Below are 22,923 nucleotides of genomic sequence, written 5' to 3' on the forward strand. Positions count from 1 at the left end.
GTCAGAGCTAGAGGATGACTCTGCTTCCTCCATGAGGAGCCCGTAGAGTGTCTCTGGATCATGTTTGATTACCCCCACGAACTCGCTGTCCGTAGGCGGCTGAACCATGTGTAGTGCCAGATGGTGGTCAGCGGTTGCCACAGCGTTGCGGAGGCCGAACGGCAACGCCGTCGAGCCGCGCCGTGTGGAGCGTTCCGGAGAGAGGGTGATGTGGCGCGGGGCCTTCCTGGACGACTGGGGCCCAAGGGAGACGTCGGGCTGGCCCTCAAGCCTCCGGTAGCTGAAGTTGATGGGAAGGAGAGACTGGACGGCCGTGTGGGCCAGTGCCAGCTCTCCACCCAGTGTGACGATGAAATCCAAGTCGCCGAAACACACGTGTGCGCCTGGGACCCAGCTGATTGCGTGGTTAGCCATCTGAGGCCTGATTTGGAATGCGCAAAGTCCCCTACCTGGCACGTCAACTGTCGGTGTTTCGTACAAGCACCGGTAAGTAAATTTATAGTGATGCGTGTTAGGCTCGGATGGTGTGCTAAAGGACACAAGATATATACTGGTTCAGGCTGAGTGTCCCTACGTCCAGTTTGTTGCTGCTCGTGTTATTAGCACCGAAAATGGTTCATAGTAGGGGTACAAATGATCGAGAGAGGGACTAGTCCCAAGTCTCTGATGGAAGGGTCGAAAGGAGGCCAAGAGCTTGGTAGCAGCTTGACTGTGTGTGTTGTGTGTTGTGCCGTCAAAAGTCAGTCCCCTTGTTGGAGGAAGCGCATCCCCTTTTATAGATGAAGGGGACGGCTTTACAAGTGTGAGGGCTAGGATGCGTACTCTACCTAGCCTTGTGGCTCACGTCTACCCAGCCTGGTTACCCATTCTGATGGGTGCGAAAGGATGATAAGTGCCTACAATACTGTCGATGCCTCTGTAGAATGTCAGGATGGTTACAGAGCACTGCCCCTCGCAGGGTATGGACTATAGTACAGTGGCTTTGACTTATGAGCCTTGCCCAGTCTTGCTCTGCACGCCTTCTGGTTCCTATGAATCTTTGTCGGAGGGACGCGGGGTCGGGGTCTGGAGTAGCGCTGTGGGCAAGGTCTTCCGATCGGAGAGGGCGTCCGGAGGTTGAAGCGTGTGCTCTGATCCAGTGAAGCCGAGGGGGTGGGAAGCGGGTGCCGCTCCCTTGGGACCATAACGTGGTGACGGGATATCCGTCATTTGTGGAGATCGTAAATCCTTTTCTGAAGCGTAGTGGTTGTCGTATATCTTTGTCGGGTTCCGTGTCCCGGAGCTGAAGGCGGCACCTACAACTCTATAGGGCGAAGAGCACGCACCTGCAATACTTTTCAGGCTCTGCTACGCTCGGAAGGGTCTAAAGCACCCGTCCCGTCGTTCCTAGTAGTACCTTTCCTACCGGGGCGCAGGGTATGGTCCTTGAAACCATGGTTGACCCGAACGTCTTGTCTTGCCCTGTACCCAACATCATGAGGGAACGGGGAGAAGTTGTCAGGCAAGACGAAACTAGTCTTTAGACATCAAGCGGGGCAAGGTTCGTCCTCGGTCGTCGAGCGAGGCGGAGACCAGTCCTTATCCCTTGGGCGAGACCGAGCCCGCCCCTCGGGGGTCGGGCGAGGTGGAGTCTATCCCTCAGCCCTCGGGCGAGGCAGAGCTGGCCCAAAGGCGTCGGGCAAGGCGGAGACGAGCCCTTAGCCCTCGGGCGAGGCGGAGCCGTCCCAAAGGCGTCGGGCGAGGCTGAGACCAGCCCTTAGCCCTCGGGCAAGGCCGAGCTGGCCCAAAGGCGTCGGGCAAGGCGGAGACTAGCCCTTAGCCCTCGGGCGAGGCAGAGCCATCCAAAAGGCGTCGGGTGAGACGAGGCTGGCCCAAAGGCGTCGGGCGAGGTAGAAACCAGCCCTTATCCCTTGGACGAGACCGAGCCCGCCCCTCGGGGGTCGGGCGAGGCGGAGTCTATCCCTTAGCCCTCGGGCGAGGCGGAGCTGGCCCAAAGGCGTCGGGCGAGGCGGAGACTAGCCCTTAGCCCTCGGGCGAGGCGGGGCTGGCCCAAAGGCGTCGGGCGAGGCGGAACCAAACTCCCGTCATTCGGGCAAGGAATGTAGCGGCGCCCTTGTCCGTCCAGAAGTTTTTAACGTCCGATGGTTATTGGTTCCACCTTCTAGGGTACCCCGGTATTAGGTCCCCGACGCCTTTACCCATTGGCACTTGAACAAAGGTACCTTAAAAGTAGGTGCATAGTTTAGTTCCCATATCTCCTCTATGCGGCCATAATATGTTTGCTTATTTCCATTAGGGTCGGTGGCATCTATGCGGACACCACTATTTTGGTTGGTGCTCCTTTTATCTTGGGCTACTGTGTAAAATGTATTCCCATTTATCTCGTACCCTTTGTATGTGAGGATATGCCACGATGGCTGCCTAGCCAACAAATACAGTTGCTCATCAATACTCTCATCACCCTGACATTCTTTTCGCAACCAGTCGCTGAAAGTTTCCATGTGCTGACGCGTAATCCAAGCTTCAGACTTCCCTAGAAACTCGGATCGGAGCAACTCTTTATGTGTCTCGATATACGGATCCACCAAGGAGGAGTTTTGTAGAACTGTGTAGTGTGCTTTATTAAAATAATTGTCCGCGTACCAATATATGGTTTCTTCCCTAGTGTCCCCTTTCCACTTAGTCTCCCCTCGTGTCGCGATTCAGGAACACCAATCGGGTCAAGGTCGGGAATAAAGTCAACACAAAACTCAATGACCTCCTCTGTTCCATAGCCCTTGGCGATGCTTCCTTCTGGCCGAGCACGGTTGTGAACATATTTCTTTAGGACTCCCATGAACCTCTCAAAGGGGAACATGTTGTGCAGGAACACAGGACCGAGAATGCTAATCTCCTTGACCAGGTGAACTAGGAGGTGTGTCATGATATTAAAGAAGGGAAAGGGAACACCAACTCAAAGCTGACAAGACATTGAACCACATCATTCTATAGTTTAGCTAGATCCATTGGATCGATTGCCTTCTGAGAAATTGCATTGAGGAATGCACATAGCTTCACGGTGGCTAGACGTACATTTGGAGGTAGAATTCCTCTTAATGCAACTGGAAGCAATTGCGTCATGAGCACGTGGCAGTCATGGGACTTTAAGTTTAGGAATTTCTTCTCTGGCACATTTATTATACCCTTTATATTCGAGGAGAATCCAGATGGTACCTTGATGCTTGCTAGGCATTCAAACATGCTTTCCTTCTCTTCTTTGCTAAGAGTGTAGCTGGCAGGACTTAAGTAATGGCGTCCATCATCTGTCTTCTCTGGATGCAGGTTGTCTCATTCTTTCAAACACCGCAGGTCCTGTCGTGCTTCAAGTGTGTCCTTAGGCTTCCCATACACCCATGAAGCCTAGCAGGTTCACACAAAGATTCTTCGTCAGGTGCATCACGTCGATGCGCTACGGACCTCTAGGACTTGCCAATAGGGTAGCTCCCAAAATATGGACTTCTTCTTCCACATGGGTGTGTGACCGTCGGCGTCGTTGGAACAGGTTCGCTGCCATGTGCCTTTCCAAATACTACTTTCACATCCTTGACCATATTGAGTACATCCTCACCAGTTCGGTTGCCCGGCTTGGTCTGGTGGTCTGCCTTACCTTTAAAATGCTTGCCTTTCTTTCTTAGGGGGTGATTCGTAGGAAGAAATCGACGATGGCCAAGGTACACGACCTTTCGATTTTTCAAGAATATACCTTTAATGTCATCGAAACAGTGCGTGCATGCATTATATCCCTTGTTTGATTGTCCTGAAAGATTACTTAGAGCAGGCCAATCATTGATTGTTACGAACAACAATGCTCGTAGGTCAAAGTGCTCCTGTTTGTGCTCATCCCACACACGTACACCTGGTCTGTTCCACAAAAGTAGAAGTTCTTCAACTAGTGGCCTCAGGTACACATCGATGTCGTTGCCAGGTTGCCTTGGGCCTTGGATGAGCACTGGCATCATAATAAACTTACGCTTCATGCATAACCAGGGAGGAAGGTTGTAGATACATAGAGTAACAGGCCAAGTGCTATGACTACTGCTCTGCCCCGAAAGGATTCATACCATCCGTACTTAAAGCAAACCTTAAGTTTCTTGCGTCATTTGCAAACTCCGGGAATTCTCTATCGATTGCTCTCCACTGGGACCCATCAGCAGGGTGTCTCAACATATTGTCTACCTTATGGTCTTCTTGAACAGACGTTTCAAGCGTGGTATTATAGGAGCATACCACATAATCTTGGCAGGGATTTTCTTCGTGGGACGTTCGCCCTCAACATCACAGGGTCATCTCGCCTGATCTTATACCGCGATGCATGACATACCGGGCATGCATCTAACTTCTCATACTCCTCGCCACGGTAGAGGATGCAGTCATTAGGACATGCATGTATCTTCTGGATTTCTAATCCCAAAGGGCAGACTACCTGTTTTGCTTTACGTAGTGGCGGGCAATTCGTTATCCTTCGGAAGCATCTTCTTTTGGATTTTCAGTAACTCCCCAAATCCCTTGTCAGATACACCATTCTTTGCCTTCCATTGCAGCAATTCCAGTGTGGTACCCAACTTTTTCTGCCCCGCATCACAAGTTGGGTATAGCAATTTCTTGTGATCCTCTAGCATGCGCTCGAACTTGATTCTCCTTTTCACTTTGCATTTCTTTGTGCGTCACGAATGGCCTGACCAAGATCATCACGGGCTCATCTTCTGCCCTACCTCTTCTTCAGCTTCCCCCATTGCAGTATCATTGAAGGCACCATATTCAGCAATATGTCATCATCGTCCCATTGTTCTTCTTCACCTTCTTCCATTACAACCCCGGTTTCTCCGTGCTTCGTCCAACAAATATAGTTTGGCATGAAACCCGACTTCAACAAGTGTGAATGAAGACTCCTTGAGCTAGCATATTCCTTCAAATTCTTACATATGGCACATGGGCAGCACATGAAACCATCGCGTTTGTTTGCCTCGGCCACACGTAAGAAAGAATGCACGCCCTCAATGAACTCTTGGGAGCGGCGATCAGCATTGTACATCCAATGACGGCTCATCTGCATTACATGACATACATACCATATTAAAACCTAGAACATAATTAGTTAATTATACGACATGCATGCCACCACACAAGGTATTAATTTATGAAAGTCTCGCTACAATGTAGACAATCCCAACTACCACTAAAAAAACTAAAGCTAAAATGCACTTCAGCAGCATAAGGATTTCGCGACCAATCCCAACTAAAACAGACAGATCATGCGTTTGTTCAACATCTATGGGCTTCTTCCGCAGGATCACTGCCTCATCAGCCGCCGTAGCCGCCTGTGCAAGAGAGTTTTGCACGTGTTCAACATATTCTTCCTCCCAGTACCAGCCTGAACATCCAGTGCCATCCCACTGAAATTAAAACAAAAAATTAGAACTTTAATCACAATCATCATGAAAATAAGTATAAATTAACCATAATCATCAAATGCGAAAAATAACTCACATTGCGATCGGACACTTGTAGAAGATACGGCCCTTGTTGGGACACTCCTTCCTCACCCGGTACTCCATCACAATCTTCTCCTCACACTTGCCGCATGCAATGAGAGGGAGGTCCGGCCTCAGTCGCTTTGGAACCCGATGAGAGGCCGAGGACCCAGAAGCAGTTGCCATCTACTCTCTATACTCATTTTTAATATAATATAAATTTCTCATTTTATAAACAAATAAAATTAAAAAAAACTCTAAAATTCTCTTATATCTCTAAACCATGAAGTGTGGCTATGCATGCTAGAAATGAAAGCTGAATACTAGTTTTGAATAACTACTTTAACCTTCCTTCATCCAAATATGCAAACTTTAAAGTGATTTTGAGCTTAAATGGCTTACAAATAAAAAAATCCACATAAAAAACACATATATCTAGTCCACAAAATGAGATATGCTACTGATGAAACATGAGAGTATAAAGTTGGTAACCTTTAGAACCGAAGAATCGATGGAGGGAATCGAAGAAAATCTTGTGATTACCGGCGATGAGGAAGAAGAGAGGCCGGCGATGAAGCAAGAACACTGAGGTCGAAGTGGCTCGGCTCGGGGAAGGACGAAGGGTATATAGGAGGGGACCTTTAGTCCCGTTGGAGACACCAAACGGGACTAAAGGTCCCTTTCTAGTCCGGACGGAGCCTCCAGCCGGGAGTAGACTTTTACTCCCGGTTGGAGGGACAACCGGGAGTAAAAGTTAACCTTTAGTCCCGGTTGGTAGCTCCAACCGGGACTAAAGGTCTGCAGCGAAAGCCTGCCACAGTAGCCGTTGGGTAGGGACCTTTAGTCCCGGTTGGAGCTACAAACCGGGACTAAAGGTCTCTCTAGTACCGGGCATAAAAAATACCGGGACTAAAGCCAAATTTCGAAGTGGATCAAAAGTCGTTTCTCTACTAGTGCATATGGAACGTAGGAAGTACTAATATTTTTCCATCCATAATTTTTTTTCCTTTGCAATGCATCTCTGTATTTTGAAGATGGTGCGTTCAGTTGAAACATTAGCTAAACTATGATGCCTCTTGTCTACACTTGTATCTTGACACAATGAATCTAGATAGTTACGTAGCTTTTTAGTTCTTAATCTTATCTTAGTTACAGATTTTTATCCTCAAGTTAAGCTTCAAACCTCATTTGCAAGTTTTGTCTTTTATTAGCCATCCTTTTATATTTTATTTAAAATAATGAAATTCATGTGCATGTTTTATCTTTTATTAGCCATTCTTTTATATTTTATTTAAAACAAGGATTCTACGTTGTAAAATGCATTCCTCGGTACTATAAAGGCATAATGGTTATTTAAGATCTATACACTAATGCTTATGATCGGTGCTAGACTCTAAAGGGATATCTAAGATGGGGTGGCGGTGCTAATCTCTCAAGAGGATATTAATCTCAAAGAGTAGACAGTTATAGCACCTTTGGTTATCTACACTAAACCTCGTAACTTAACCTCGTAACTTCTCAAGTTGTTTGAATTTTCTAATCAAGGATTATATGTGTGATAATGTCTTTATTTAGAAAAATGAGTTCCTATGATTATACTATCAGGATATAGACTAACGTCAACCATTTTAGTTGAAATATATACATTTATCTTAAATAACCACTTTTGTAAGTTATATGTCATGTTTTTAATATAATAATTTTAAATGATTTGTTAGTATTAGTTAGTATATATGTTGCTATGAAAATATTTTTCAAGATTACTAAAACATAACATATATATTTATCGAATAGGTATGCATGCGTACTTACGACGCAACTATATATATATATATACACACACACACACATGTTTAACTTGGTATGTCATAATGCTTCTATCAAAATGTATAAAGTGATAGAAATTTATATCTGGAGTACTAATATAATTTAAAGTGTATTGTTTGTGTCTTTAATATTGATATGTGGTTTGTTCAAGGAATATTTTCCATGCTTGATAAACTAGTAAAACAAAAATTAATCCTGAAGTAGATCATTACTTAGTCTACACTGCGGAACATATAGCATAAATGTGGTAGAAATATGTTATTTAGAAATATAAATATAGCATAGGGTTATTAGGTTATTTTAGTTAATAAATTATATTAGTATTTATCTGTAGATTGAGAATATATTTTAATTTATTTTTATTACAACAGGGAACGGATAACTTAGATCAAGGTTAGAAAATGTGTTAGACGCTCTCTAAACGGTACCTCCAATTCCACTTAGCAGCCTAGACACGACTAGGAGCGCCTAGGTGTTTCCTAGGCGCCGAGGGGAAAGTAGTAGAGAGAGCTAAGGAAGACTGATAGAGAGTAGAGTAGTCATAGGTCGCATAGGAGGAAGGATTCAAGTGAAGATACTGGGATCCAAAGGACAGAGAGCATAATTTTTTATAAAAACAATAGAGGTGGGTAATTTATATAAAAATTTATGGGGTTATATAATTAAAATATCTTTTCAAATTTAGGATTTATATTTTGCAATAACACAACTTTGAGAATTAACGTGAAGTCTTCTTTAGAGTACAACCATTACTTATCGTCAGCTAGCTTTCATCGTTCCATGGTTCCTCAACACATTTTCTGCTACTTCATTTGGTGTTCAGCTATCGTTAGAAGGGATTATGGACATGGCGTCCTTGGCTAGCCAGACAGAAAGTGAGGATAATATACTCCAATGCACCTAGCTGCATACCAGAACAAGGTCGACGTGCTTACAGCTACTGCTGGAAAATGATCCATTTTTAGGGTACCCTAATCTCCACATATGGTTTTACTCTTCTTTGTATCGCGGCATCTAAGGGCCATGTTTGGTGTTGCTCGAGAGCTGCTTAAGCATGGTCCCGATGCTCCCTACTGCGATGCAAATGGCTTGACATGTCTTCATGTAGCTGTATTAAATGGTCAGGCAGAGTTTGTAGAATATGTCCTGGGGTCTCAGCAGCTTCACCATCTTATAAACATGGCAGATAACAGTGGAGAAACTGCTCTGCATCCAGCACGGAGGAGAGGGCTAACGTGGATTAGCGTCTGTTCTAGGTGACAGAGAAAAAAAATATTAACAAACAACCCGGTAAGCTATTTGTTTTCTCTGTATGTGACTGTAAAAAAATATACTAACAGATACTTCTTTCCATGACAATTAATCTGTAGGTCCAAACAATGGTTTGCTAGTATTCTGTTTCTCGCAGTATATAGGTCAGTTATTCGGAAGGTTTGCAAACAGTTGATAGTGTTTTTTTATTGCAATTAGGCTTCGGTTAGTTCGTCAGAAGGAACGCCGAATGGATGACGGGTTCTGGAAAGCAGCCGTAACTGGCGATTGCTAGATTAATGAATGCCAATGGCGAGACGCCGTTGCTTACCGCCGTGGCTAGGGGCCATGCCACTTTAGCTTCTGTTTTGCTGAGGTGCTGTCGTGATCAGCAGCTGAGTGGGGGCGATCCTGAAGCAAGACAAGCGTGGATGCAATGCGCTGCACACGCCATACGCAACGGACCATGAAGCTCAGCGCTGGAGATGATGCAAGCAGAGCCTGCCCTGTCGCTATTTAGAACCCCAATGTGAACCCAGTACGGTGAGTCACCCATGTCTTCGCGTGATGAGCAAACTACGAGAATGTCCTTCGATAAACTATTTGAGATTCGTGATTCTGCTCATGGAGGAGCCGATGGCATGAATTGCTCTGCATGCTTCGGTGTGGAACGGTATTCAGGTGTGACCTACTACACAAGATGCGCAACGTAATTTATTTATTTTTTTACCTAAACTCATCTTTAACCATATACATACGTGCAGTTGGCCATTATTCCATGGTTGCTAACCGTCCTTACTGCATGCTTGATTCGCAGCCATCGCTACAAGATTATGGAGGCACGTCCTTGGGCTTGCCGAGAAAGAAGACAAGAGTAGCAACACTATCCAATGCATCTGGCTGTACGTTGGCACAGAGTGACGTGCTAAGAGTCCCGTTTGGAGGGGCTTCTCCCTGCTCCGGCTCCGGCACTATAGCACTACTGTGGCGGAGCGGGAGAAGCTCCAAATGGTGTTGCTCCTAGCGGCTCCTCTTCTTTCTAGTTTATTTTTGGAGGAGTCGGAGGCCGTTTTTTTTTGTTATGCCTACAGTAAAAAACAGTTGCTGCACAGTGTCCTTCGTAGTAGGAGCCCCAGCACCAAGAGCCGCACCAAATCGCGGCCTAAGTGGTATTGTTGGAACACGATCGTGGTCCTTTAGGGTACCAAGTTCTCGACATTAGGTAATCCCTCCGTGTCCCTTGTTTTCTGCTTGCATATCGTGGCCATGTTGATGCTGGCTCGGAGCTTCTTAAACATTGTCCAGATGCTCCATGTTACAATACAAGAGGCTCGACATGTCTGGCACATAGCTGTACAGTCTCAACAGACGGAGTTCGTAAGTTTGTGCTGGGTTTGCCAACAGCTTCAGAAACTCGTTAACATGCGAGATGAAATGGAGACACTGCTCTGCATGTCGCAGTCCATGAAGTGCGATCCAAAGATGGTGGCTGCTTTATTGCTTCACCGAGACATTGACATCACAGTGGTTTAACAACAATGGTTGCCCAATAAACAGGGACATTACCCCACCTGACCGTGCCAAGACTTTAAAACTGGGTGCGTATGTTTTCTCTCACGTTAGTCCATAAATAGTATGCATGCCGATCATTTGCAATGCCATGTTCTCCTACCACCCATATGCACTTCTGGAATTCAGCATGTCCTTTGCATCAATCATATCTTGGTATACTAGTTGAATTCCCCATGCGTTGCTGTGCAGAGAGCAATTTTATATTACATTGGAAAAAAGAAGTTTTTTTTTTGAAAAATCTAGTTACGCAGCTTTGATTTATAATAAGAGAGAGTTAGCAACAACTATTACATGCGCGAGAAGTGCTCCCCCTCACAGCCTAGGCTACAAGGGGTACAAAAATATTCAAAGCTTATTATTACACACTGGGATTTTGCACAACTATGAGGGGCTTCAGAAAGTTCCCTCCCGCTAAGACCACTGCGGGCACAAATCCTTCAAGTCCGAGAACAGAGTCTGCTCCCCTTTTCTGCAATCCCTGAACACCACTGTGTTTCTTTGCTTCCAAATGCTGCATAGAGTCAAGATAGCCAAGCTTGTGGCCTTGATTTTTGAGGCGTTGCGGCGTCCTGTGGCGCTGGGGGTACGCCTGGATGCTTAGGCGCCTTCTAGGGCGACGCAATAGCGGTATGGCGTAACTAAAACCCTGTGGCGTCCTGCGGCGCCTGGGGGTAACGCCTCAATGCCTAGGCGACGCCTCAAAAACCATGGCTGTGGCTTGTTTTGTTTCCGGTTGTCAACAGTTGGGAGAACCAAGCTAATTGGCCTTCAAATTGGACATTGTACGCGGACGAAGCTTGCCTGAACTTCTCATCTGCATCCGGTTTAGATTGTTATTGTTTTTTGTTCTGGGCTTTATAGATCAAATTAAAATCCCTAGGCATTTGCTAAAATATGTCATGAGCATCGTGTTTATGTGTTAATGCATGTAATAAAGAGTGTGGATCAATTTCCGTAACACAAAACCATCAATGGAAGTGCGAAACGAAAGTAATTTAATAATCATGTTGTATCACTTAGGGTTTAAAACCAATTTTTATTAAGCAAAAATGATATAGAACATGTATGTGATACTTGAATAAAGTTTTGAAGTACAAACTTTGTAGATGACGGTGAAATACCTGTGGTCGAAAAATGATATTACTAGCTAAGATTTCCAATAGCTTAGAAATGTAATTTGATATAGAGTTAAACTCAAAACTTAGAAAATTTCTTGAACTTTGGAAAGGGTAGACATTGCTTTGTTCATCAATTTTTGTAGAAAAATTTAGTTAAGAAGAGTAGTGTCATGGCCTGTTTTGGTAGCCTAATGTGTCCTCTTTGGTATAGCAAAAGTGGTTTGGGGATTGCATCAACATTTTAGTTGTGGTCGATGCTTTAAAAAGCGTGCATGGCACGGTCTCGGTCGTTTTCCTCGCATAGGCGCGGTCACCGCAGCCCTGTGCCACGGCGTTGTCGCGCTGGCCGCGCGCACGCCCGCTTGGTCGCGCTTGGCTAGCCACTGTGGCCGACAGCCCTAGCGCGCGGCTGCGCCGCCTTAGTTCAGCGCCACAGCATGCTGTTGTCGCGTCCGCCTGTGCCTCTGCGTCGCTGTTGTCCCGTCACCACACTGCACGCCAACTCACTGCCCCACCGCCCACTGCCGCTGTCGTCGTGTCACCATCCCGCTCTCGCCTGCCGTTGCACCGCGCTGCATCTCTGGCTGCCTGGGCGCTGTGCGCGCGGGCCGGACTGCCGTCGCCATGCCATTTATGGCACTACGACACGCGGGCCACGCTGACCTCGTGTGTGTGCCATTGGCTAGCGCCGGCCGTGGGCCGCACTGGTTGCGCCAGCTGCATCGCGCCAAGGAGCACTCGCCAGCTACCCACCACGTCATCACCGCCTCCCGTCCTTTGTTTCTCCCCTGCCCGCCTCTGTGCGCCCGACCACGTGCCAGGGCACAGGCACTCGCCTTCAATTCCGCGTGCTCGTGTTTGCGCCTGGACGTCCGTGTGCCAACCGTACCCACCCCTCTTTGAATTGAGCCATGACGAACTCCAATTTGGAAGTTCCCCCTCCGCTGTGCCATTAAGGTAGGAACCGGCTGTTGCCGAGGGCAGCCACCTGCCGCAGCACCCCTCGTCAATCCATCTTCACCACGAGCTCTGCCTCCTTCTCCACTTCACCCTGCGCACCTCACTTGCACCTCTTCCGCCTCGTCGTAGCCACTAACGTGGCCGCGCTGTCTCGGAGCGCCGCCGCATCCCATCAACCGCACGTGGCCAGCCCTGTTCGGGGAACCTCCGGCCAAACCACCACCGCAGCCATAACCAGGTACTATAGTGATGCTATATGCTAGCTAGTTCACCCCGCGGTGGCTTAGGGTAACCGGCGTGGTCGCGCCACTGTCGCACATGGCCGCGCCGTGGTCGCCACTTCGTGAGCTCCCCCGCTCCTGTAGCCTAGGCTAGTGTAGGCGCTAGGGTTGTAGATGGGTGTCGGCCCATTGGTGGGGCCAGCGCGGGTCTTGCTGGGGCGTGGTCGTCCAATGCCATTGTCGCCGCGCCGGCGCGCACGGGTGGCCGAGGACCATGTTGTTGTAAAGGAGGGTGTTTCCGAGGGTTTTATTGCTTAGTTGCTCTCACTAGGAATAGTGACATGGACTATGTGTTAGTTTGTCCAGAGTTTAGGGGTGTTTTTGCAAGTTGGACAACGCTAGCGTGGGCTTCCCCGTTGCGGGCCGTTTGCGCGCGTGGGCCGCGTCTGTGGGTCGCGCTCATGCATGCACTGTGCCGCGTGGGCCATGCGTTGCGGGCCGCGTGGAGGAATGGGTTTTCCTTTTTCCAGGGAATTAGTAAATGCTTTTCCAATTTAGTTTTGAGCTAATCTTTGGAAAATTATAGTAAATTCTATAGGTCAAAAATAGTGAAACAAAATTTGTTAGGTTCAAAAATGTGATCTATCTGTTGGTGTAGTTAGTTTACAGTTATCTATGAGGATATTAGGTGCATTAATTCATTTAGGAAAGCTTAGCATTATTTAGTTTAATATTTGTAGGAATTTTTGTGGCAAATTGGTAATAGCTTTGACCATGAAATTTTTACAGTAGGTTCATTCTATTATTATGTGCTCACTATAATTTTTGTAGCCTTAGCATAGGTTGAGAAATATGGTAGCTAAGTACTCCTTATTGTAGTATATATTAAATCGGTAATAAGAATAAGGATGCCTTTAGTTGCTAAGATAATACGTAAATGTTTCATACTTGTTTAGTGGGAATAATAGGTAGCTTAGCATCTTAGTCATTAGAGTTAGCTTGGTAGATGTATTCTTATTTTAAGAGTTGCTGTTGCCGTATTACTAAGTGTTGCATTATCATTTCATGCATGTAGATAACGAGTTGGTAGAGTTCGTGACTATGGGCAGGCAGGAGTACGAGGAGGTAATGAAGAGTAGAGGAGGAGATTCTCATACAGGAAAGGGCCCGGAGCCACCAGCGACTGACTTTGTTGACACCACGCCTGCCCAAGCAAGCCCCGGTGCATAACCCTTATTTTGAATGGTCACTGGATATATATGTGATGTGCATTTATGTTATAGGCATTTTATGGAAACTACATGCATAGATATACCTACCTAGAGTCCTACTAGCATAGGTCGAGTAGCTGCTATGCTTAGGATTTTGGTAGCATGAGTAACATGCCATTACTCATAATAGGTGATTATTATTTCACTCTTATGTAGAATGGTGAAAGGAAAATGAGACTGGGTAGGGATATAGTATGGGTATTGGTGGGTGTAAGGGTTGTGTCCCGGCCAACGGGGCATAGCTTGGTTATATTGTTTCCCTGTCCGTGTCGGTTAGGACCGATCGTTGCATCGGATTCTAGTAGGTACAGACTTATTATCCTGAGCACATACTTGTTTATGGGAGCAGGGAAGGCTCGTGCTCTCGTGTCGTGGGTTCGGCTCTTTCCGGACCGACTGATTGGAGGGGGATGGTGGAGGTCTAAGCACCACACTGAGTCCGGACTAGTTGTGGGGGCTTGGAGTCAAGTTTGGAGGATCTAGACCCCTTGACAGGAGAGTGATGGGTTGGTCCTGCTTGTGCCTAGGGTACAAGCGGGATGTGTGTTTGGGGTACCCAGCTGGGCATATTGATTAGCGAATCGCTGGGTAATCCGGTATGACTTGTCTACAATCTAGCACCGTAGTAAGAACTAGAAGAAGAAAGATAGTAGAAATGGATCTGTTTGCTCAACTCTTGCTGGAAAGTAATAGGTGCTTACCTAGAATGGCTAGATAATGAACTAATCATGACTGCTAATAAGAACATACATAGAGGATTCACCACTAGTATTGCTTTCCGCTAAAAGAAAACCCACAACCCATAAGCTTATCATATCCTTTGGAGTCGAGAAATTATTCCCACTAGTCGGATAAGTCTTGCGAGTACATTGTGTATTTCAGGATTTATTTACCCTGTTGCAGGTGCAGCTTGAGGAGTAGCTGTGGTGTGAAGAATTCTTCTGGTGGGCACAGCCGGATTCCTTGTATATTATCGATAGATGCTTATTTATAATTGCCGTGTTTAAATCCGCACTCTTAACTTGGGTACTGTAAGAATATATTTCGAGAAACTCTCGGTTGTATGAAATGGACTAAGTATTGTAAACTCGTTCTCATTATTGGATCCAGGAGGAAAATCATGGATTATTCGAGTTCTCCCTGGGGTGTGCTCGAAGGAATCGCCCGATGTGCTTGCTTTCGGGTGCTTATGTCTGGTAGAGAGATGAGTGCCTCCAAAGGTATGTTATTTCAGGCGGTTCTGCCACAGGTGTATCAGAGCCAATAATGAGTCTACGAGTTTCATAACTCTTTTCCAAACCTAAAATTTGACCAACAAAAGTTTTGTGAAAAGTAGGATGCGAAAAAATATGTAAATAAGTATAAGCCCTAGCAATATGGTCTATCTAGGATAGCGGCACTGGTTTTATCTAATCAATTTTCTATAGGTACACTGACTTACGCTGCGTAAGAATCGTTTAGCAAAGCAGAAAGTGAGTGTGCGATGTGCAAAATTTTGCGAATGCTGCTATATTCCGGCTTGAGGGAAACGGGTAGGCCGATGCATGTATCATGAAAATAGAATCTTGTTTAAACTAAACTTCCCCCCTACACGTATAATTTGGATTAGTGAATTGATAGGATAACCTAAAAGAATGCTTTAATAAATGTCTTATCATTTCTCTAATCTCTTGTTCCTAATCTGGAGGGTTGTCCCTAATGGTTGGTTCTATCTTATAGATGATCCTGAGATCCGGTCGGGAGCGCCAGTGCTGGAGCGGGCCATGGTCTTGGCGAAGGCCAAGGTGAAAGTGGCCGGGGCAATGAGAACGGCAATGGGGAGAGCCATGAGGCCCCACTTCTGGCTCCTCCTCCTCGCCACCTCCACCTCCGATGACTCATGCGGAGGTGATGGCGAGATGTTGGTGCTCGTCATGAGTCAGCCCGTGCCATGGAGCTATTAGCACAGGCTATCGGTGGCTTCACCTGTGGAGGCCACGGAGGCAATGGTGGGAACGGGGTGGTACCCGTGGTCCTGAGGGACCCTGTTTTTACTAGGATTTCTGGAAGACCACCCACCCACATTCACGCCGACCAGAGCCTCTGGATGCGGCATTGGCTTTGTATTATGGAGCAAAAGTTTTAGCTGCTCAATGTAACTAAAGAACTGAAGGTGTGCTTTGCAGCACACACTGTTGGGTTCTGCCAGTGCATGGTGGGACACATTCAATGCCATGCAGCCGGTGGATCACCGTGTGACTTGGCAGGAGTTTACTGTGGCTTTCAGAGAGTTACATTCCTGCTGGGTTCTGAATAGGAAGTGGACATAGTTTCTAGACCTGAGGCAAGGGAGCATGTCTGTGATGGACTATGTAAACAAGTTCAACCATCTATCACAGTATGCTAGGACCCATGTTGATACTGATGAGAAGAAGAGGGACCATTTCTATCGCGGCCTCTCTTGCAGTCTAGAAGGAGCTATACATAGGAAACTACCAGACTCTTGGTGCTATGATGAACACTGCTACTTCCATGGAGGGACTTCAGCATGACTCTCAGGCTGAGTGGAAGCACAAGCTAGTAATTACTGGGTTTCCAATCACCCCAGGCTTAGAAGGTGTAGGTTGTCAGGTGGGTGCCCTTTCAGTCTTTGGGTGGGCAGTCATTCGCTAGCCTCAGCAGACCTACCAGGCACCTCCCACTCAGTACCTGTGCACCTACTCAGCAGGTGCAACAGCAGCCTTAGGGACAGTAGGTCCCACCACGAGGGATAGGGGAACAAGCCTGGTGCATGTTTGTGTGGCAAGAAAGGCGCTATGCTGGAGTGTCCCAGAACCAGCCTACATAGTCTTCCCAACCTTCAGCTAACTCCCGTTTGATCAAGCAGATGATTATTAAGAAGAAGGTGCCCATAAGCCGCTCTAGGCATTAACTTAACTAAGGTTGAGGAAATCTTAGAATGAACCAGTGATGGCTGGTATGTTTACCATTGATTCCCCAACATATGTGTTGTTTGATTCTGGTGCATCACATTCATTCATGAGCATGGGGTTTGCACAAAGGCATAGTATATCTCTTATCGCTATACCTGTTGCCTATAGAATCAATACTCTAGGTGCGCAGTTGTGCATTAATACTGGACGACACAGTTGGATTAGTGCTAGCCACTCACACTTACAGCCTCCAGTTCATGTGTGCCCGGGCAAATAGATGCATTTCGGGCATGAACTGGTTGCGAGTATTGGGTAGTCTTGGATCTTAAGCAGAGAGTGGTTGAGTTTGGCTTTCTTCTTCTAAGGATAGGATGTCTCTTCTTATGCCCTGAGATCTAGCCTTACCAGTCGCTCATGTTGAAGCTTCTCCTGATCTTGCCTCTATTCCTATGGTCTGAGTTCCTGGATGTCTTTCCTGAAGATCTACTTGGGTTGCCACCGGATAGAGATGTGGAGTTTTCTATTAAGTTAGAACCTAGCACTACTCCTATCTCCCAGCGCCCGTACCGCATGGCCTCAAAGGAATTGGCTAAAATGAAGACGTGGTTAGAAGAGTTTGGAAAAGGGATTTATCCATCCTAGTTCTTCACCATGGGGTTGTCCAGCTATGAAGAAGGATGGTACTTTGCGGATGTGTGTGGATTACCACCCTCTCAATGCGGTAACCATTAAGAACAAGTATCATTTACCTATATTGATACTTTGTTCGATCAACTAGCTGGTGCCAAGGTGTTTTCCAAGATTGACTTCATTCAGGTTATCATCAGATTAAGATTAGACCATAAGATATACCAAAGACAACTTTCTCTACTAGGTATGACTGTATGAATACCTAGTCATGTCTTTTGGTCTCCAATACTCCTGCATTCTTCATGTATCTCATGAATTCAGTCTTTATACCAGAGTTGGATAAGTTTGTAGTGGTGTTCATTGATGATATCTTGATATATTCCAAGAACAAGGAAGAGCATGCCCAACATCTTCGGATAGTACTGACTCGATTAAGGGAACACAAGTTGTATGCCAAATTTAGCAAGTGTGAGTTTTGGTTAGGTTGAGTGCAGTTTTTGGACATGTTCTAACACCTGAAGGTATCTCTATAGATCCATGCAAGGTGCAAGATGTGTTAAATTGGAAATCTCCCAAGTCAGTGCATCAGATTCAGTTCCTTGGTCTTGCTGGTTATTATCAGCGCTTCATTCCTGACTTCTCCAAAATAGCAGCCGATGACCAAGCTGCTCTAGAAAGATGCCAAGTATGTATGGAGTCTGGCTTGTGAAGAAGCTTTCCAAGCTTTGAAGAAATTTCTTACCACTGCTCCTATTCTTACCCAACCAGATATTGACAGACCTTTTGACATATTGTGATGCCTCGAAGATAGGATTGGGATGTGTGCTTATGCAGGATGGGTGTGTGATAGCTTATGCTTCACGTTAGCTAAAAAAGCACGAGGTGAATTATCCACCATGATTTAGAGCTGGCTGATGGTGCACGCTCTAAAAATTTGGAGGCATTATTTGTTGGGAAATAAAGTACACATTTTTGGATCACAAGAACCTCAAATATATTTTCACTCAGTCCAAGTTAAATATGAGGCAAAGGAGATGGTTGGAATTAATCAAGGATTATAATTTAGAGGTTCATTACCATCCCAGAAAAGTATGTGGTAGCCGATGCTTTGAGCCGAAGTCGTATCAGGTTGAAGAAGCACCTTTGTCTCTCAACCATGCTGAGGTGCTAGCCCAGATTGCTCTAGTCTCGGATTTACTTGAGCAAATCATTATAGCGCAAAGGCAAGATGTTTCAAAAATCCTGCATATCAAGAAGTTGATTACCGAAGGATGGTCCTCATTTTAGTATTGATGATAAGGTACTCACCAGTGAAGCTGGCGAATCAGTTTGCCTTTCCAGTTGCCATACATAAATCCGGCGAAAACTAGGACAGCTCCTTATGGTACTCAGATTCGGAGATGAGGCGGTACTAGGAGCGACACACACACTTGCAGCTGCACAAGGTGGGGGTGAGGTGGTGGAGGATAAGTGTAGCAGAACTGTCCAATTATAAGAGCATAAGTACAATAGCAACCCACAAGCGGTCACACTGTCATACTTGAGCCCATATAACCCGGTAGTTCGTCGAGTACCACAAAGGGTCTCGATTAACCATCAACATACAACCAAGATCGTACATGATTAACATACATGTCACACATTATATAAAGTTCACAATTACAATTCCATACATCAGAGTATGATTAAAAGTTATTACAAACCAGGTTCAAATAAAGTAGTAGGAAGCAAATAAAGTTTGAAACCAACGTCTCCATCATTGTTCAAATACGGTGCTAGCTCATGATCATAATTCCACAAAAGCATAAGAGAGGGATTAACGAGAGACGCCTTGCCTAGGGCCTTACTCCTCGTCCACGGCGGGATAGAAGCAGTTCTCACAGTAGCCATGATACATGGTATTATCTGCAACAAGTGGGAAATAAACCTGAGTACAAGAAGGTACTCAGCTAGACTTATCTGTCATAAACCAAAAATAAAGTGACTCCAAGGATCATGCAAGGCTTTATAAGTGGAGTTAGCTTGACAACATTTTGCATAAAAAGCCACTAATTCAACTATACATTTTATAATTCGGTCCTCAAGTTAATTATGCTATTCATTTCTAGATTAGCAACTAACCTGTGCCAAACATGTGGTATGTCATTTAGTAGCATAACAATAGTAACCATAGCCGGTGTAATAATTCCATGTCCATCGTAACCATCATTCCATAATTCAGTTACTATGATGTTGGGGCTAGTCAAGTTTCTCACTGTCAGGAGAGATGGCGATTCGAATCGATTTCAACCAGCTGGAATTTATTCCTAACACAAACCCAGATCTACCAGCCATGGTAGCCTTAGTACAACTTAGGTCCACATTTCGCGGGTTTGATCAGCGCCGCACAACCAGGGATAACCAGCTGCCAGGATGTTCAGGCCCGGCCTATCCTTGGGCTCATGTCTGGCTCCACATATCCTTACTACCATCAGAGTGCATACTTTTATAGAACGGGGTCGGCCTGAGTTGAACTACTCGACTTCGCGGTTGGAAGACACAGTTAGCTGGACAGCAAAGTGAGAGACATGTGTTCAATCTCGACAAAAGTGCCAACAATAGTACAATCCTTAATTGGCATAGACAGAATCACCACCCGAGTCAACCTACACATAGACTCCATCTGACCTCCAGTTTACATAATCCCATGGTTCTTTTCCACGATACAATATAGTCAACCATGCTCCAGTATCCACCTATATCTCGCAGGTGACCGAAAATCACCCGACTTCTATTCTACCGATCTAAGCATGGCTAAGCATATATTCGATCCTGGACCTACACAGGGTTAAAGGTATATCTTTGGACAAGGTAGTTCTATGCATCAAGTATTTCCAATTCAACTCTTATAACCTATGCATCAAACATAAAGGGACTCAAGTGATATTTTGTAAACTGGGAGACTTAGAATGCTCTTTGGCTTGCCTTTGAGAAAAGAAGTCGGCCTATGATCTGGCACTCGGGTAGTTCCTCAAGAGTTTGCTCCTTCTCCTTCTAGAGCTAGGCCTAGGTGCCTCCTATTGTTCCCCCGACTGTTCCTCGAATTCCAATAGAGTTTATCCCCTCGGACGATCCTATATGCATGACAAAAATAGATATCATGGATGCATATATAATGACATGTATAATATGATATGATATGATGAATGCATCCGCATAAGTGTTCTCAGTTGCATTGCATTAAGGGTGATAACAAGTTACATTTTCTTTTACTGAGTAGGTGCATGATCTCTTCTCTAGTAACTAAACAAACACTTATGTAATTATTTTCTTGACTACAAGAGCTAGCAGCCACTTTTTGACCATACTAGAGGTTATAACACATCAAAATAGTATGGTTGTGGACATTCTAGAAATATTAAGAAATTGCCTACAACTTTATTTTAATCATCTTAATGTGATTCAGCAGTTATCTAGGTCAACACAACTTCAATCTTTCAGATCTATTTAGGGAGCAAGCATTTCAGATAGCAGACTTCCAACCACCATAATTCTCAACCATAAGGCCTATGACTATCAAAATTTAACACAAGGTAGATAAGTAAGTTATCTACAACTTTGTTATTAACCATCTTTACAGAAACATCATTATCATCGTGAAACCATCACCACAACAGAAAACTATACATGCAGCCATCTAGTTGAATTATAAAGCAATAATTAACTAGCTGCCTATAAGCAATTACTTCTAAGCCTAACTAATAGCACCAACAGATCATATGCATCATAAGCATCATAGAAAACATCATGGTTATGCCTAACTATTTATTTATTTTCATTATCAATTTCCTTAGATAATAAGGTGATTTACAGAGTAAATATTTCCACTTCTCAATAAATTCCTAGAAAATTACAATAGGCTAACACATGACCCTAATAGTCAACTGTACAAATTTTATACCATTTGGATAAGTATAGCTACCCTCTACAAAATAACAAGTTACATATGCTTATTTAGCAAAAATAGTTTAGCATAGTGAAAAGTGTCAATAAATAGATCTAATATTTTTCTTACTTTCCTCCTAGCATGAGAATACTGTGTAAAATTTGTATGATCATATGTTATGTATTTTTACCCCAGTTAATTTTACTATAATCTAGCAATTAATTAAGATTAAATAGGACCACCATATTACAAGTATGTCTACTATAGGTTTAGTATTTTTCTAGCTAGAGCATGCCAACACAAGACCAGCAAAATTGGAATCACAATTTATCACCTTCCTAGCTCAAGTTATGCAATTTACAATATAGAAACTATTTTAAAAGCACTTATCTTGCTCAATTTAATTCTCCTAGAAAAATACCCTAAACAGTAGATTTAATATTTTTATCAAATAGTACACTTCAAGATGAATCTAACAAAATTTGGTTCACCCCATTTGGATACTCCAAGCTCTAGATATGAATTTTTGAAGTTTGTATTCAAATCTTGTCAAAATAATTCAAAAACAACTAAACCCTAATTGCTAGGTACAACCCGTCTACTGCACGCAGGCATTGACATGTGGGTCCCGCGGTCAACTCGTCCCCACGCGTCAGTGAAACCGAGCAAAGCGCTGGCTTTGGCCGGCGAGAACTCGCCGATGGCGAGGTCACCCGGCGACGTGGTTAGTACCATAGAGTTCCCCATCACCATGCGCATCTACTGGTACCCTAGGTTGGCTTGATGGATAGCCAGAGCTACCTCAATGGCGGCGATGGTGGCGATGCGCGGTGGCACTCTAGTCATTTCCGGCCACGGCAAGTTAGATGGGCGTGGCTACACCTCTACAGGGATCTAGCAGAGACCTAGGGTTTGGATTAGGGCATGTGAGGGCGTCAGTGAGGCACGGCTGCATGCTGGCAGCACGGCGGTGTTCCGCTCTGACAAGGCTGACATTAGCTAACGTCTAGCGGCGTGAGTAGGACATGACCCTATGCTAACCCTAACAAGGGAAGAGAGTGAGCGAGACGGCTCGATGGAGCATGGCCACGGCGAGCGCGATCTCGGCGGTGCTCCCGGTGATGGCGCGCGACGACAAAACTCAAACCATGGCCTCACCTGAGCTCGGATGGTGGCACATGGCGGTTTGGGGAGGTGGAGGAGATGATAGCAGAGCTTTGGGTGAGATGTAGTGGACGGTGGTGCTGTGGTGGCGAGTGAGTGAGCATGGCGGAGCTCGGTGGCAATGGCGATGGCGCTCGGTTTTGCTCTGGCGCAGCGAGAGCGGCATCGAGAGCAAAGCAGAGAGAGATGAGCATGAGTGAGAAGAGTAGCGTGTCATGCGGTTTTGTTGCCTACCCAGCCTGACGTGTGGGCCTGACGCTGGTCGGCCACGACGCGCGTGGCGCCAGTTCGGACACCACTGAACCCGACTGACGAAGCAAGTTCAAGCGATCAGTCCTCCTAATCCATGGCGATTTAGCAAAAAACTTTCTTAATAAAAATTGTAGAACTACATGAGTACAAGATTGCTTAAAGGAGTTTTGTCTAATTCGCAATGGTTTTCAAACTACAAAGCTCTAAATTGAGGTACCTTGAAACCGAAATCAGCATTCGGGACTTAGCAAAATTTCTAAGTCTAGAAATAGCATTTCATAGCTACTTTGGAGCTATTTTTGACTATGTT

At 45.3% G+C, this 22,923-nt stretch overlaps 1 protein-coding gene across 7 annotated transcripts in view; it reads left to right on the top strand.

The window, feature by feature from the left end:
• LOC136486617 (ankyrin repeat-containing protein At5g02620-like) overlaps positions 1–22,923 on the top strand; it is an 89,333-nt gene that overhangs the window by 43,274 nt on the left and 23,136 nt on the right. The window lies entirely within an intron of this gene.

This window comes from Miscanthus floridulus, chromosome 10, assembly GCF_019320115.1.
Source record: "Miscanthus floridulus cultivar M001 chromosome 10, ASM1932011v1, whole genome shotgun sequence".
Taxonomy (NCBI): Eukaryota; Viridiplantae; Streptophyta; class Magnoliopsida; order Poales; family Poaceae; genus Miscanthus; species Miscanthus floridulus.